This window comes from Protopterus annectens, chromosome 2.part0, assembly GCF_019279795.1.
Source record: "Protopterus annectens isolate FY-2018-M chromosome 2.part0, PAN1.0, whole genome shotgun sequence".
In the NCBI taxonomy this organism is placed as follows: Eukaryota; Metazoa; Chordata; order Ceratodontiformes; family Protopteridae; genus Protopterus; species Protopterus annectens.
The window spans coordinates 467,738,358-467,752,494 of record NC_056728.1 but is presented as its reverse complement, the minus strand read 5'-3'; positions in this window follow the sequence as shown (position 1 = coordinate 467,752,494).

Below are 14,137 nucleotides of genomic sequence, written 5' to 3'. Positions count from 1 at the left end.
ATACATATCTATCCATCACATACACAGGCTGGACTTTGGAAACACTTATTGATACTGATACCTACACATGTCTGGGACATTCCCCACCCATGCATCTTGGACCCACTGGTCCAAGAGCTCCCTCTTCCTATGCTTCAAGTCACTAAAGTGGTGCCAGACCTGCTCACCAGTTCGAGGAATGCCAGTGGCACTGGTGAGATCACATGCGAGACGGTCCCAGGCCTTTGCTTTGTATTGGGAGCCCTGGTACTGGTCCTGCAGCAGTCTCTACTCTTGGTCTTTTACTAGGAGTCCAACCATGACCCTGGACTCATGAATGCCCCAGCGCTGTGCCCAAAAGCACACACCCTCACCAACACCAGCCATATTGCCTGCAGTGATGAGCTACAACTGGTTATGGGCTGTATTCCCACCTGCAAGGTTTAAATAGGGCTGATTTTCTGCCCTTTCCCGTGATTGGATAGTTTTGAATACGCTGAGCTAAGCTAAGTGATGGGGAAACCCGTTTAGCACAGATAAGCATTGCTTAAAGGGGTAGATGCTAAGCACTGCTTACCAGTGCACAAATCCACTTAGTTACTCTAATTATTGCTAAGCATACACATTTAAGCACTTCTTACTCTGGCTAAGCATAGCTGAGCACAATTTAGCATTGTTTAGCTTTCATTTTATGGACTATCAGGATTGTGGAGTTGATTCCTTCTTAATGACATCTTATGATACGTATGTTTCCCTTCCATAACATCCCCATATGTGCTTTCATTACATTATATTCTTTTGTGACTACACTGTATGGGACACTTGTGTTTATATGGGGGTTTTACATCTGTACTACACTGACACCTCACATTTGGACGTGCTAAACTACCCTGGTTAACAAATGTATATTGTTCACTCCCTATTTATAAAAAAAAATACTTTTAGTGCTGCCATGAATGACTGCATGTGAAGTGAAAGCTCTAACCACTACGCTATTTCACTTTACTGTTTTGGCTGTATATTTCTATTTAGCTCCTTCAGATGTTTAATCTATGCAATACTGTCATTGTCCATGTTGGTGTGAATGACCTGAGATGTACCTCCCTGGACTACATGAAAAGAGACATGGAGGAGCTCTCTGATCTTGTATCCCAGGCAGGTATGACCCTAACCCTGAGTAGCATCCTGCCATCACCCAGAATGATATCACAGTACAAGGACAAAATGATTGACTTCAGCAATTGGCTAAGCTTCTGGTGTCATTCTAAGGAGATCCAGTATTTGTCTGCCTGGGACGACATGATCGACAGACCACGATGCTTTGCCAGAGATGGCCTGCACCTGTCGCCCGTAGGATTCCGGATACTGGCTAAGGCTCTTGCCACCCCTATAGTGCCTTTTTTAGGCAAGGTTCAATGACAATTTCACCACCGTAACAGGTACAAGCAAGAAAAATCTGAGGGTAATGCTACTCAATGCTAGAAGTCTAAACCTCAAAATGCACTCACTCGAGGCACTCCTTAAATTGGAGAACATTGACATCTGTGCAGTGACAGAGACCTGGTTCAAAGCACCAGAGAGCACCCCTGCATTACCAGGTTACAATTCATACCACACCTTTCGGCCACCTAACCAAGAACAAAGCACTAAAGGCGGAGGAGTGTCCATATTCATTAAGGATATCCACACTTCCAGGCTAGTTGCACAGCATAATGCATCTGAGATTATCCAAGTGCAACTAACTCTGGGCAAGACTGCAATCCAAATTGTAGCTTGCTACAGACCCCGCACCATGCCCCAGGATTCTCACTCCTCATTTCTTGATACATGAAAGTATTAGGGTACAACCCAACACCATAATAATGGGTGATTTCAACTACCGCACGATTAACTGGGAAAACTACTCATGTACCAACTCTTTTGCTCAACGTTTTCCAGAATTCATAAGTTCCAACTCCTTGGATCAACTTATTCACATCCCCACTATGGGCAGCAATATCCCAGACCTGGTCATTACCAACAAGGGAAACCAGTGTTCCACACCAGAGGTCAATTCCTCGTTGGTCAGATCCGACCACAAGCTAATCAGCCTAGACATCCACATCCCACCCCCACCCCCAATTAGGGAAACCATCGTAAAAAACTTCTCCAAAGCCAACTTCACACTTCTTAAGACAGAAGTGGAAAACTTCATGACACCCATGCAGACGGACAATAGAGATATGACTGCTGAATCCTACACAAATGCACTTTATAATTACTTACACGAGTGCATGGATAATGCTATCCCTAATAGAACCAAGATGTTATCTTCCAAAAAAAGGAAGCCAATCTGGTGGCCCTCTGCCATAAACAAACTCTACAACAGAAGAAAGAAACTGCTGCAAAAAAGAGTAAAATCCCATGCCTGGAGGAACTCCTGGTCAACCTCAGTAAGACACTGAGATCCCTCATAAAATCCTCCAAAGCTAGTTACAAAAACAAAATTGCCACTGACTCTAAAGACAACCACAAAGCATTCTATAGCTATGTCAAGAATCTCAATAGGAACACTCAGATCTGTTCTGAGTTACAGCACAATGGCACTAAATATGCAGAACCAACTGATATTACCAACATCCTAGCAGATAGGCTCAGTGCTAACTTTACCCCCCTCTCACCCCCTAGAGGGCCCATCTCTATACAGGAAGAATGCAAAGTTCCTATAATCATGGCTGCACAGGTAAAAAACACACTCTCCAAAGCCAAGAACACAGCATCCATGGGACCTGACAATATTCCAGGCTGCATTCTACACAAACTACAGAATGAACTGGCACCCTACCTAAGTACCATGTTCAATCATAGCCTCACCTCAGGCTTTGTACCCACTGAATTGTGCACCATGATGGTTATCCCACTCCACAAAGGGGGAGCCATGACGGACCCCGGGAACTACCGCCCCATTAGCCTGATGAGCCTGGTCTGGAAGGCCATGGAACATATCATCGTGGAACTCATAAACAAAGGCATTGGTAATCTCCAAACTCTGGATCCCTACCCAGTTTGGATTTGTAAAATGCAGATCATGTCTCCTAAACCTGATTGACTTCTTTGAAGTAGTCACCAAGGCCATAGATGAGGGTAAAATGGTTCACACAGCTTATCTAGATCTCGCCAAGGCTTTCAACACCATCCCCCACTCTGGAATTATAGATAAGCTCACTAAACTAGGTATAAATCCCTATGTCACAAGATGGGTTGCCAACTGGCTCATGGACAGAACCCACACTGTGAAAGTAGCGGATTCCAAATCCGACTTCAGACCAGTGACAAGTGGAGAACCACAGGGTTCAGTCCTGGGTCCTCTCCTGTTTGGTATCTACTTCTCTGAAGTGCAGGCTAACACAGAAGGTCTTTGGCTAACAAAGTTTGCAGATGACTGCAAACTAGGAGCCATAATCGAAACTCCTAACGATGTGGACAAACTACAAAAGGGCCTCACTGAGACAGATACCTGGTGTCAAAGCCATGGTCTGAAGCTCAATGCCAAAAAGTGTATTGCCATCCCCTTTGGTAAAAACTCTGTACCCATGAACTACCACATAGCTGGTAGTCTACTTAATGCCAAAAATGTGATAAGAGACCCTGGGACACAGGTGGACAGTAGTCTCTCCTTTGATAATCACATCACCACAGTGGTCAGGAAATCCTACTATATGGCTCATCTCATCACAAAAGGATTCTCATCCAGAAAAAAAGAGGTCATTGCTCCCCTCTACTCATCACTCATTAGACCCATTAGAGAGTACAACGCCCCTTTTGGTATGTACCTCACAAGACATCTACAACAACTGGAAAGACCACAGAAATACCTCACAAAGAGGATTACTGGCCTCAAACAGATGCCCTATGCAGACTGTCTCAAAAAACTACAGCTTTACTCCATCATATATCACCTACTCAGGGGTGATCTCTGCCTAACATACAAAGCTATGTCAAACCCAGAGCTGTTGGACATGCTCCACTTAAAGAAATCCCAATCCCTCTGAGTTACATGCTCTAGGAACCTAAACCTTGTCACCACAATAAACAGAACATGCTGGAGGGATAGATTCCTGTCCCAGAGACTTCCCATACTCTGGAACAGACTACCTATCTATGTCAAACAGAGCTCCTCATTAGCACTCTTCAAGAAAAATCTTGATGATTGGATGGGAAATGGGAAATTCACCCCAGGGATCACTTCTGTGGCTCTGCTCAACAGGGGCACAGGAAAATAATTTTCTTGGGTGGCGAAAGCCAGGGTACATTTTTTGGCTAGGCTTATATAGGCCCTACGGCCAATAGCCTAGTACCTACCTATGAACCTATGAACCTATGAACCTATACACAGCTGTGTGATGAGCAAATCCCCTTAGCTATGCTTAAACTTTATTGGGGACGGAAAAAAAAATAAACATGTGTTTTATTTTTATCTGCTTTAGGGGTATGCACATTGCTTTCTGCCTCTTAGGGCAGGACATCTGGACAACTACATCATACAGGGGTTATTATTTTACATGTCCTCTCAGGAGCATGCTTACTTATTTAGTATGTCAGCATGTACACTGGCATACTATTGTGGACATTATCTGTGTTGGACCATTGCGGGGGGGGGGCTGTGCTTATGTGTGTATTGTAATGTATTTTGTCCATGGACACTGTTATGTTGTGATAACAGTGTCCGCAGACACTGTTAGTTGCTTTAGAATTGCCGTACAGCAATTCTAGAGTGCAGGGGTCATGTGTACTGTGCGACCAATGCTTGGACATGCCCTCTGCACTCGTTCATGGATCATGCCCCTTGCAGGTTATACAGCAGAGCATCTTTATGAATATGCAAGTTGTGCTGCTGTGTTGCACTGGCACAATCCGCTATGTGCATGAATAGCACTATTCCTGCATGGAGTTTAATGAATCCCAGCGTATGAGTTTGCCTTTTTACTGTCAGATCATCTTGACTGAATCAGAAAATCAGTTGTGTAGACTTCTACTTACAGGATATATTTACAGTTGGAGACTACTCCCCATCAATATGTCATATTTCTAGCCAAACATGTGCCATGCAACACAATGATGTCATCTTTGAAATGCTCACTTTCTCATACTTTCAATTTGACTGCTCCTGTGGATCTGGCTGCTGCTCCTGTGTTCTCTAAATTGTGTAATTAAATAGGTGGTTTGAATCCTGCATTGTTTACATAGCATAACAGTGTGCATATGTCTGTACTGTCAACTGACTCAGTTACAAGATCCATTGTGTATACTTTCACTTAGGATACATGTTTACACTAGGAAAGGGCTCTCTTATCGATTTCTAGAAACCCTAGGCCAAACACATTTTTGGCTACAAAGTGAGAAGATAATGCTTACAAATGTCCACCATCTCAGAGTTGTAAGCCAACTTCAGTTGGAGTACTAGCTGTTTATACTATTTTCTAGACTCTGTAACTAGACAGACAGGTGGTTTGAATTCAGCAGTGAATGACTTCTGTGAGTGTGTGAGAGTATCTCTAATACTATGTAGAAATGGCTTCAAATACATATGGTATGTGTAGCTGTACAGTGTTATTGGACTCTTCTACCACTTTCCTTCCCTTTTAGCAGATACATCACCCTGTTAAACAATGGTGGTGTCATTCTTTCAAATATGCACTGCCACAGTGGCAAAACATCTCTTTTGGTGCTTGCAATTCATGATCTTAGGTGGGCAATCAGTTCAAAACCAGGCATTACTCTTTAGGCTTATTTGTGTCAGTATAAGTGTGAATTTACATGTAGGTAACAGTGTTGTCACAGACATATCTGATGTGTATCTGTATAGCTATAAATTCCTTTTTAAATACTTTTTACGTCCATTTATTCACACACAAAGGCTTTATCACTGATGATTTAATTTGTCTATGGATTGTGCATGATTGTGATTCTACCTCCACAGTGATGAATGCATTATGCATCATGTGCATTTGGAAATACTTAACATCATACACTATTTTGTGACAACAAGACAGATTTCACCACTATTTTAACCAGATTACAGGCACACATATGCTTTGCTGGAATAAGATGATGTAATGCCTTCAAATACACACACTCTCTCATTAGTAGTAATATGTCTCGATGCACATTTAGGCTTCACAATATTATGTAACTTATGTTATTACATAGGTAGTTGTTCGAACACTGCAGTGAGTGACTATAATCATTGTACATCAATATATTTCTATGCATGAATGTCATCCACCCTAATTGTAATGTGTGCAGTTACTGTGGGGGAGGGCTCCCCATCCCTTTTACCTCAAAAAACTGCTTTGCAACACAGTGATATGATGTCATATCTCCACAAAGGTGGTGTTTCAGAGTTATGGTAAAACTTCACTGTGGCTTGTGTGGTTGGTATACATTTTGATATCCTGTGGACTACATAGATGATTATTCAATTCCAGAAAAGGTCAACATTATGCAAGTGTATTGATATAATGCAAGCACCACTGCATTGAGCTATTTCTGTCCATTTTTATATGGGACAAACACATTTAAACACAATGAGGACTACATGGCAGTCAGCAAGGTGTTCTGATGGTATTATGAGTGCTCCTGTGGCACATGCAGTTAGTACTGACTTGTATAGCATATCTATGCAAATGGATGGTGGTTTGCATCTGGAACCAAATGTGCACAGAGCAATATGGATGGAAAACAGTAGCCTGACCAAGTAACAGTGATATTGGACAGCTGTGTGAATGTTAACATAGTTACCTTCTTTTTCATCATTCTGAAAAGAGTGTTGGATAAATTATCATCAAAGGCCCTTTCTTATTTCACACACTGATTTGTGCTATTTGTGACAACCTCCATTACAATCTCCTGTGGCAGACATACTTCTGTAGAACATGTAGCATGACTGGTAGGGGTTTGAACTTGGTAACATATGTCAGTCGGGTAAGTGTTACAGACTGGAGTGGCCTACAGAAAGAGTAGAGACACAGTAAGAGGGCTACATTTTAAGGTCTCGTACTCCTGGTTAGGAGACACATACTTATTGCAATAGGACATTGATATAATCCCTTCAGGGGTGTTAATGATATATCAGATAGGCCACATTCTGTGGCATCAGTGGTTGATACACGTGTCTATGAGATCTGATGTCAGCATGTGTTTGAGTCTGCTAAGATCCAAATGAGGAACACGTCAGTGACAGGTCACAGGTATTACTGTATTTACTTTCCCAGTAATAATGATTTTTATTGTATAACTTCATACAAGCATTTACGTATTACTGTCATTCTTTTGCTCACACTCTAGGATTTTATAGGACATGAGGGCTTATATAATATTTCTTAATGTGTGCCATGCTGCAAAATCATCACAAAGTGTGGGCCTGTGTTATGATACTTAGGGTGTTTGTGTTGGTTTGTTGACGTTATGGTAGTCTTTTCAGCAATTCCTTGTAAGCATGCCCATTATAATTGCATACTACATGCATGCCATTTAGAAAAGACACTATTAAGTAATCAGTGTCATGAGTTATTTGTTGTCATTTGTTGTTCTTTGTCAAGACTTAATTTAATTCATTTATGCAATGTTGGCTTTCCCACTGCCCACAAATAAAGTTAGTGACCTACAGTTGCAGAACAACAACAATTGTCACAGGTCAGTGTACATTTGGTGCGTGTCCAATGACAATCTACCGCAAGTCACTTAGTAATACATATTAATGATTCACCTGGTTGCATTGTATTTTACTGTGGTGTCATACAGTTCATACTATTTTTTTAACAAGGCTCATTTCAGGGCTAAATATTACAATGCACTGCATTCACATCTGTCTTGTAATACAGTTATTCAGATTAACATGTTTGGTGTGGCACACCAGGAAGGACACATGTAACATCATTGATTACAGTAGCAGAAATACATAATAATCACAAATAATTGTAGCCTGACATTTGCTATATTTACCCATTAGCTTACATATTAATGGCATAATGTTAACATGGACATTTATTTTTACTCAGTCTTGTATGGGCTACCTATCCATTTGTGATATATATAAAAAAACATCCTTTGCATATTAATATACATCATGACATTCAGAAACACATCCCATTTGTCAGGGGACTGATTACAACTGTGCCTTGATTTATACACATGTTTGCATATGCCATATTTGCATGACACATTTTGCATGTGCGTATGTCACATCTGCAATAGTTATACAAATGGTAACAAATGGTAATATGTATATCAGATCATTATTCTGTTTATATCCTGGTCAATGTGATGCATCTATGTATGTGCCCAATCTTTCTGTATTTTGCTACAAACATACACAACATGTATGACCATTCTCACATTTTTTTTACCTTTCACAACATGCAAGATGTTTAAAAGCAATGCTTTTTATTCATCATTTAATACAAGTATTGAAATGATTGCACGGGTGTCCATGACTCTTCCCGATATTTCCACATTGTCAGAGGAGTGTACACTGCACTAACAACCATTACTATTGTTTTTTTATACACATAGTCAATGGCAGCCTTACAGATCTTTATCCTATGTGTGTTCTAAAATCAATCATGTGGATTTGATTTATTATTTATTTTATTTATTAATTTGACATTTGTTTACCGGGGTGGTCTGACTGGGTTTACAGGACCCATTTTCAGCAGAGGCCCGGGGAGAAAAGCTCCACATACAGTAGAATACAAATACAGTATAATCCAGTACAATAAAGATTACATTAGAAATACTATACAAAAAATAAGTTGAAAGAACAAACTGCTACAAGATGTTGTAATATATTACTACACATCTAGACAATCCTATACAGTTAAAACATTACAGACCATAATAGTCACTCTCATCATACAGGATGTAGATAGTGTCAAAAAAAAGAACGTAGGTAGTGCAATGTGTGACATTGGCTGTTGTAGTACATGCAAAATAGAATGTTAGTTTCAGTTAGGAAAATAGCAGCCAGAAAGTTAGTGATGCAGACAGATAGCAAGAGAGAGTTAAGAAGAATAGAAGCAAAAAAACCTGAGTAGTAGCTTAAGGATATGGTATAGAAGCAGAGAAGGAGTTAGAAGAGCTATAGGATACATGCAGTCTGTGAGGGATTGAAATGTGACAGAAGAGGAACACCTGAGCACTAGGCAGGCTTTATACAGGAGCAGCTCCATGTATTTTTGAGATGATTTTTTAAAGAGGCTTTGAAATGGGTTAGGCCAGGCATAGACCTGGTAGCTAGAGGTAGTGAATTCCAATGTATAGAGACCAGGTTTTCTTGTGGGTTTTGAGATAGCTAAGAGATTTTTGTCTTCTGATCATAGGGATCTATTTGGTGTGTAAGGTGGTACTAGATTGGCTAGTGCAGGACAGGCAGTAGGCTTGAAAATAAGGTTGTGCAAGGTGGATTGCTAAATAAAGGCAAGTTGGTTGGGTAGTTCCAGCCAGTTTAATTCTAGGAGTGGTTTACAGTGGTGTATGTGATATTTAGAGTTTGTGGCAAACTTTGCAACTTTGTTGTAGCACTGTTCCAACTTCCTTAGGGTAGAATTTTGTAAGTCAGTCAAGATAGGGGCACCATAAAGAAGAGAGGGATGTAAAAATGTTTTTGCAAGGGTAGTTTTGGTTGCTGCAGTAAAGAAATGTCTGTTTCTATAGTCCCAGTTTTTGATGAGTTTTCTTTATATTTTGCTGTATATGGGGGTCAAATGAAAGTTTATTGTCAATGATAACACCTGGAAGTTTGTTTCCTGCACTATTTCTATGGCAGTGTTGCCAAATGCAAGGATGTTGAAATGATCAGTGACAAGGGAGGTGTTTTTGGGATGCTCTTTATTGTAGGCACTGGATTTATACTGGATTTTACAGTATTGTTTTTGCACCTACAATAAAGAGCATTGGATCTATACTGGATTTTAGAGTGGTTTTTTGCTCCTTCAGTGTGGTTTTAGCAGTATTAGGAGTTTACATTTTTTCTTGACATTTGCCCTCCTGTAAAGGACTGTTGAGTTTTTGAGAGTAGTTCTGGTAGTGATTGAGCACTGCAGATTATGGTGGAATCATCAGTGTACTGAATGAGGGTCTCAGGGTGAGAGGCAGTGTAAAGGTTGTTTGTGAAAATGTTGAAGAGTAGAGATCCTAGGATGGAGCCTTGGGGGACTCCAATAGGGTTGTGGAAAAAGGGTGAGAGTTTGTTGGACCATTTCACTGCTTGTTTATGATTCTTGAGGTAGCTCTGAAACCATTATACTGTGTTATGTGAGAAGCCTAGGTTAGACAGTGTGTTCAAAAGTAAGGGGTGAGACACTGTATCAAAGGCCTTGGAGAGATCAAGGAATACTGAGGCTGTATAGCATCCTGCATCTCTAGCTTTGTTCATGGTGTGTGTAAAAAATAATAGGGTTATAGCTGAGCTGTGGCTAGGCTGGAAGCCATGTTGGGTTTTCGTTAAAAGATTGTTTTGCAATAGGTATTGCATTACCTGCTGATGGATACCTCTCTCTAGAATTTTGGATATTGTTGACGGGTCTATATCAGCATTTCGAAAACTGAATAATTTGAATCACTAAATGTCGAACTGACATGATCGAGCTATTCAATTTTCAAATGCCGATACAAAAAAAAAAACAAACCAAAAAAAAGAGTAAAGGGTGTAGGCAGGGGGGCAAGCCACCCTGCACCCCCCATACCCCCTGCTACTTAAATATACCAACTCCGAGACCGCACTACATTGAAGTAAATGGAAATCTCCCTTTACAGAGATTTGCATTTACCCATTCGATGTTCTGCACTTTCGGCATTCTCGAGGCGACAATATCGGATTCGATATTGTCAGCATTCGAGATGCGGATGGGAACCCATTGTTGACAAGATGGATACAGGACAGAAATTGGATGGATCAAAAGAGTTGCCTCCTTTGTGGATGGAGTGATGTGAGATTGTTTCCATATGGTAGGTGCTTCTGATTCGGATAAAGACCTATTTATAAGGATACTGATTGGGTAGGCGACTGAGTTAGCAGCCTGTTTGAGGTAGTATGGGGGGAGATTGTTAGTTGAAGTAGAGCAGGGTTATAGTTTTTGTAGCAGTTTCTTAATGGTGTCAGTGGGTATGGGCTGAAATGAGAATGAGGTTTGTATGACATTATGTTGAGTTTGGGGGTAGTAATGACAGGGTTAGAAGTAGTTGATGGCCTGGGTTTGGTGTCTGAATAGGTTGAAAGGTTGGGGGGTCCAGCATTAGGGGTTAAAGGCAATAGGTCTGAAATTGATTTTATGAAGTGCTTGTTAAATTTTTAGCTGTTTGTGATGGAGGGGTATCAGGTGATAGGGTGTTGTCTCCATTTCTTCCAGGGTTAAGTAGAGAAGATATGGAGTGCCAAAATTTACTGGGTTTGATTTTGTGATGAAGGTGAAGCTGGGAATAATATGACTTCTTATCTCTGTCGATTAGTTTTGTCACTTTGTTACGTAGTGTTTTGAAATGAACATGATTATGTTCATTTTTGTTTTTTTTCCAGGTTGACCAGGCTAGATCCCTTTGCTTCATCAGGTGTTTACATTCCTTAGAGAGCCATGGTGCTGGGTTATTTTTGATTGTTTTCATACGAATGAGAGCTAGTGTATTAAGTTTGTGAAGGAATGTGTTATTAAAGTATATTACAGCATCATTAAGGGGTAGTTGCTTAAGGGATGTCCAGTCTATTTCCTGTAGGAGATTGTTGAATTTATGCTGATAAAAATTAATTGAGTTCCTAACTGACTATATAGTGTTTACTCTTAGTTGTCTGTTTTTTGTTCTAAGGGAGTAAGCTGGTGAATGATCTCTCAGGGAGCTAGACAGTGTACCAGAAGAGGGGTAATTAGTAGGGTGGGAAACTAGAATCCAGTCTAAGGTGGACTGACAGGGAAGATCTTTGCTGTAGCTTGTTGGAGCATTGATAAGCTGAGAAAAAAACATACAGATTTATACTATTTGTGGGGGAGTTGGAAGCTATGGTTTGCCAGTCTATATATACATCTCCAAAGATTATTGTTTCAGGGTTTACTGTTTGGAATATCCAGCATAAAATATTTTCCAACACTGGTATATTGTTACCTGGTGGGATATATATTACTATTACGCAAATTCTTTTTTTAATATATTGAGGTTCAAAAAGGAGATTAATACCTCAGCATTGGAAAAGATGGGTATATTACTGGTATGGGTGTGATGTTGAGTGTAGAGGGATATAGAAGTGCTATCCCTCCCCCTATTTTTTTATTTAGCTCCATCTCCTCTGGCTATTGCAAAGTTTGGAGGTATTATTTATGGGTCTTTTACATTGGGATATAACCATGTTTCAGTACGAACTAGTATGTCAGGTTTATTTTGATCAATCCAGGCATGCAGTGGGGCTATTTTATTACATATACTTCTAAGGTTAAGTGTAAGTATGTTTAAATCTTTGGGGTTTCTCTTGTGGTTAGGATTAGAGGGTGAGTCAGGGCTAGGATGTACATCTCCACATTTGAGGTGATAGGTAATGAGGAATACATACCATGGGAAGTGTTTTTTATTCCTAGATGAGGGTACTGGTGTCAAGTGTGGTTTCATGGAGGAGTATCAGGTGATAGGGTGTGGTCTCCATTTCTTCCAGGGTTAAGTAGAGAAGATATTGAGTGCCAAAATGTACTGGGGTTGATTTTATGCTGGAGTTGAAGCTGGGAATAATATGACTTCTTATCTCTGTTGAGGAGGCCAGTTTGTGGCTTGACTAGAATGGGACGGTATAGGGGAAAGCAGGGAGTAGATATGTGAGAAGCTGGGTTGTTTAATGGGGAGAGGGTTAGAGGAGGTTGTTGTGTATTGGTGTGAGGGGGTATGTGAAGATAAAGCTGTAGTGAGGTTGAGAATTAAGAGTAAATAGGCTAGGCAAGTCAGGAGGAGCATGTCAACTGTGATAGTGGGCTTAAAAATAGTAAAAGTGGTATTTGTGTGCTTGAATGTAGTATCAGGTTTAAATAAAGGCTGTTATCATGTGATATGTGTGCAGCTGAAGGTAAGGTTGCAATGTTTTGACTTCAGAGTGGGCTTTGATAATGTGCTTACATGTTTTACTTTGCAGTTTGTGATAAGAATGAGTAGGAGAGATGTGGTTGGTCAGTAGTAAAATTATGGTGCAATGCTAGTTTGCATGTATAGTAGAAGAGAAGGTGGTAAGCCTGGAGTTAATTTAAAATACTTTACGGTGGTGATTATATTGTGATAGTAAAGTAGAGTAAGATGCAAAAAAGTATAGTAGAGGGCATGTGAAATGAAGCTGATGGATGTAAGGGAGAGCAGATACATTTGGTTAAATAAAAGAAAGTAAGGTGTGCATGGAATGTGGGTGTGGACAAGGTAGAGTTGTATATAACTGGACCATAGGAATGAGGTGGAGTGGTTTGCTTAGGATAAGAGTAGAGGTGCAGGTGGAGGGTGGGATGTGGGGGAAGGGCAGAGGAGCAGAGTGAGCGGAGCGAACTGTGCAGGAAGAACCCCCCACCCAGATGGTTTACCACCATAAACACTGAGGTAGGATGTTCATGGATACAAAAGACAAGTTGTCTGAACTCTAAATACTTGTCTCAGGTCACAGCATCTAATTTTATAGTTATGGGCTTTTCAATGTCTTTCGAGGGATATATTACACTGATAAGAGTGAAATATGCCGAAGTGTTAATGCAGCTTCACAGTCAGCAGTAAATGGCCTGTGAGTGTGGGTGAGTGAGTGGGGCTGGGGATATCCTTCCAGCAGATTCAACACTACAAAACAATGCACACCAGACTTAACAAATTAAGTTATTTGCAGATTGCCTTACATAGATTTGTTACTTGAGAACTTTGGCCAACTGCAGATGAAATTCAGCTGTGCAAGTTCTTTAGGTAGTGCGATATGATAAGTCTGACTACTGCTGCTGCCTTTGATCACTCACACAATATATATTACAATGGACAAGTACTTCCATACACCTGTCACACAGGTGCAGCTAGACATTCTCAATATAATCATGTGAATAATACAAAACTGAGCATGCCACAGAACATGTATAGTGGCAACTGTACATTTAGGTTTTATGACTATATTTATACTGATGTTTAT